This window comes from Condylura cristata, unplaced genomic scaffold (genome assembly GCF_000260355.1).
Source record: "Condylura cristata isolate star-nosed mole 26May11 unplaced genomic scaffold, ConCri1.0 scaffold00034, whole genome shotgun sequence".
Classification (NCBI taxonomy): Eukaryota; Metazoa; Chordata; class Mammalia; order Eulipotyphla; family Talpidae; genus Condylura; species Condylura cristata.
In genome coordinates this window covers 4,592,443-4,596,726 of record NW_004567135.1, presented here as the reverse complement: position 1 = coordinate 4,596,726, position 4,284 = coordinate 4,592,443, and positions in this window count along the sequence as shown.

Genomic DNA, 4,284 nt, shown 5'->3' with positions numbered 1-4,284 from the left:
CTGCTCTGCACCCCAGAGTGCCTTGCCCAGACCCAGCAGTTTTCATCTGCTAATCAGAAGCAGACCCAAGCTGCGGGGTTTGCCTCAGCCCGGTGCCCCCTTTCTCGGAAATCCCCCAATCTGGAAACTATTAAACTCAGGCTGCTTGAAATATAGCCCTTTAATATCTCAGACTGCCCATTCTGGCAAGGGTGCAGGGGGTTGCTCTGAATACTTGGGGGACACCACCGTAAAAGAAAATAATGGGGGTCCCCGGTCCACATGCAGCTCCCCCTGGCATCACCTTGCAGGAGTGGCCACTTGCAGGGACCAGCCTCTGCGCCATCCCTGGACTCTCCTCCCCTTTCCATCAAACACACCAGTTTTGGAAAGTAGGAAGGGGGGCGAGGTGGGCGTTTTGTTTTGATAATATTTTGAGGTGGACAATCAAAAGTCACAGCCAGCGAGGTCCGGGTTGCAGAAACCCCCTTCCACTTTCCGGCTTCAGAAAGCCTCCTCCCCACCAAAAGCAATTGTTTGCTTTCGAAAGCTGCTCTGCCTAGACTTTTCTTTGGTGGTTTTGCGGTTCTGGGACCCTGGTCTTGGCTCGGCGGCCAGCAGAGGCCAGGCACCCTGGCCCTCGGTCCTGACTGACCGCGCTGCTTTCTGAGGCTTCTCTCCCAGCCCGAGTCCACCAGCGTTTCCGGGCTTCCACCCCCGCCCTGCTCCTGGGCCCTGTGGCCTCCCCTCAGCCGCCTGTCAGCGCGGCCTGCTTCCTGCGGCGGGCAGAGCTGGCCTTCCTCCCCGGGCAGGAAGGAGGCCGCAGGCTCAGAGGGCCCTGGCCGGGGCCAGCAACCCAGACCAGGCCCGCCAGGCCGAGCCCGCTGTGCAGTGCCCGTCAGCTTCCGGCCTGCTGATCAGGATGGGATTCGGGGTTTTCTTTATTATAACTGTGAAGTAAAACAGCACATATCTGGAGAAAGAGCCCAGAGCCGGGGGCCAGGGACCGGACCCAAGCCCCTCCTGCCCTCCTCTCCCCCTCCCACGACTCCTCTGCTCCTTTGTCAGAATCACAAAACCCTAAAGGTTGTCCCACTCGGGCAGGCCGCGGATAGGTACATTTCCGCAGCCCCGAAATGCCACTTTTATGGTGCTGTTTGTCTCCCCGCGCTGGACTCTGAATGGGGCCGAACAAAACAGCATCGCGGGGCTGGCTAGACGTCTGGGTTTAATTGTTTTATGGTTTAAATAAGGTGGACAGTCTTTCCTTTGAAATCGGATTATAGGAATGTTTTGTCTATGGCCCACGGAGCACAGGACCTCACTGGCTGGGAGGGAGAGGGGGTTAGATCGCGCGTGAGAGCGGGGTGACTGGCCGGGCTCGCGCCGGCGGAGGACAGTCCCACCCCAAAGTTTGGAGGCGGCGCGGATGGGCGCGCGGAGCCAGCAGCGGGGTAAGAGGAGCAGGAACGGCGGGGGCGAGCCTCGGGCAGCAGGTGGTGGAGCTTGGGGCGTGCATCTGCTCGGGCGGAGGTGTTCGGAGCCCAGAAACGCGTCTGAATGGGACTGAGGTGCTGGTTCGCGCGTCGCTTTGCAGTGTTTCTTAATGAGGGGAGGGAGGGAGGGAGGGTGACAGAAAGAGAAGAGAGCGTGAGATCGCTGACGGAGCTTATTTCGAGAACGTAGAAACCAGAAGCACGGGGCCCTCGCGTCTGCGGAACGCCCTGGGGAGGGGGGCTCGCGCGCGCACCGGTTCGGAAACTCTTTGGGCCGGCCCGGGACCGGCTCGGTCCTCGCGGCGGTTTTCACCCGGGCCCGGCTGCACTGGAGCAAGTGGACGCGAGGTGGCGCTGTTGTTCAATGTTAGAGGCGGCCGTGCCCCCGGCCGGCCTGGCCGCGCTGACATTTGAGGCCGGTCCTGAGCCGCAGCCAGAAGGCCCGCGCCCCGGCCCGGCCCGGCCCCGCTGACTGAGCAAATCAATCCTCTCACCTGCGAGGTGTAAATAAATCGCGAGTGGCGGGCGGGAGATGGGCCCTCGCGCTGGCAGCAGGCTCGGGCGACTCTGGAGGGCGAGTGTGGAAAATAATCTCTTCGTGGAGGAGATAAGCCCCGGACCAGGCAGCGTGTAATTAACACAAAAAGGCAGAATGACCCCGACAAACCAACATAAATCCGTGGTACCTAGGAGGGCGGTGCAGGCCTCGGGGAGGGTGGCTGCTTGCTGTTCCTTTATTTCCAGGCTCCAGGAGCAAAATCAAGCAGATATGTGTAAAAGAAAAACAAATAAACAAAAAACCCAAAAAACAAATGCGCTAAAGCAAAGGCGAGGGATCCCTAAAAGGGTAAATCAAGTCCAGCCAGGGGGTTCCGGGACTTCTCGGCGCTCGAGCCCGTGCTGGCGGGCGCACTCGGGACAGTCACATTCCGAGACACAAAGGCCTGAAGAATAGCTCTGTGACAGGGTTTTCGCTGGACCATAAAATGTCGAGATATCCCCCCACCCCTTAAAAGATAAGGCGCAGGCCCCAGAGAGGATAGGCCCGCCAAGCCTCCTCTTTCCAGGCTGGAGAAGGGAAAGTATTTATGGCAGTCCCCAGTGACCCACGCTGGAGCCGGGGCCACCTCCCTCAGCTCCGTTCCCGCAGAGCAGACTCAGCGGAGAAGGCCGGGCTGGAACCCAAACTGGACCAGGCTCCGTCCAGGCCCCCTGTCAGGCCCCCGCCTCCAGGCCTGCAGCCCCCACCCCTTCCGCAGCTCTAGGGGCTGAGTTCTGCAGCACTGCAGTTTGGGCGGCCCCTAAGACAGATGGGGGGATAAGCTTCTCCAAATGCAGGGGCTCCCGGAAGCTTCTCAGCTGGGGCACCACTGACTCTTCTTGAATTTGGCTGAGAGTGGCCATTTCCCCAGCAATTACTCAGCGAGTAGAGGGACTCTGGTGGGTGTGTGGGGGGTCATCCTGCTCTCCTGCCATTCCCTTCTCCATCCCCAGAGCTGGTTCCGGCTGGGGAAGAAGAAGGTCTGATTTTCTGACCACCTCCTTCCCCCCCGCCCTGCAGCTCCAGGATGTGGCAGGGAAATGGGCAGCATTTCCCCATGATGTGGAGAGCTGCAGGTATTATGTTTATGTGCACGTTTGTGCAGTGTCTGGGGTGACGGGGTTGGGGGGCCCCAGATATGCCTGGTAGTTTCATGAGCATATGATATGCTTCAGGGGAGAAAGTCTGTGTGTGTCCCAGGTGTGCCCCAGCGTTACCCTGTGTGTGACAGACCCACACTCCCCCAGGCGGGGCCAGGAGAATCATTCTTATTCCTCTTCTTATCCATGTGCACACTGAGCCACAGCGCCCTGACTTTCTCTCAGCCCTCTGTCTGTGCAGCCCAGATAACACTTTTGGCTAGAGAAGGGTGCACTAAGCTGCTTTTCGCCATCAGAATTAACTTGCATTTACCCCCGCCTGGGCTGGGGACGGGGGTGGCCACCCCCCAGAGAAAGTGTGGGTAAATATTTAAAGAGTGTCTGTTGACAGTTCCCATCCACATCCTGGCCTGGGCAGCCTGCCTGGGGATGGGGGTGTGTGCTGAAGCCAGGGGCCCCCTTCAGGCAAAGCTGGCATTTCCTATGGGGTATGTGGGGACAGTCAGAGGGCCTGCTGACCTCCCCTCCACCCCAAATATAAGAAGCCCCTGTGAAGGAGCATCCCAGGGCAGGGCCGCCTGAAGGCCCTCTCAGCCCCTAGCCCAAGCAGCAGCTTTGCTGAGAACCCCCAGCCAGGCTGGTGCTGGCCATTTCCTGGCACCAGCCTCGGGCAGGGCTGGTGTCTGGCCGGGCAGTGTGGCCTTGGCTAGGCTGTGCAGACCCCACTTCTGCCCTCTTTTCTCTCTTGCTCTGTTCTGGCAGCCAGGGGGATCTTACAGATGGAGGGAAGCTGAGGCAGTCTCCCACCTGGGGGGGGGGCGGCGGGGGCAAGAGACCAAGAGGGCTGAGGCCAGTTCTGAAGCTCCGAGCAGTGGGGAGGTGAGGGCTTCTCAAAGTCCCCAGACTTGAGGACCCCCTGGGGAGTCTGCCTTTTAGGTTAGGAGACCAACTCTCCTTCGCGGGTATCCAACCTCAGGGGTCTTATACCTGTTGAGGTAACCTGAGTTGACCTGCTGGCTCAGGTATCTCTGTCAGGAGGTAGGAAAAGGGGGGGCACCTTCAAATCCAAATGCGCACCTTGGAAAAGCTGGCCCCAGCCATTAGCTGGGGCTGGCTCACCAGCCCCCTACACACACACATACCACACCCCCATCCCTCCCCCTTCCCC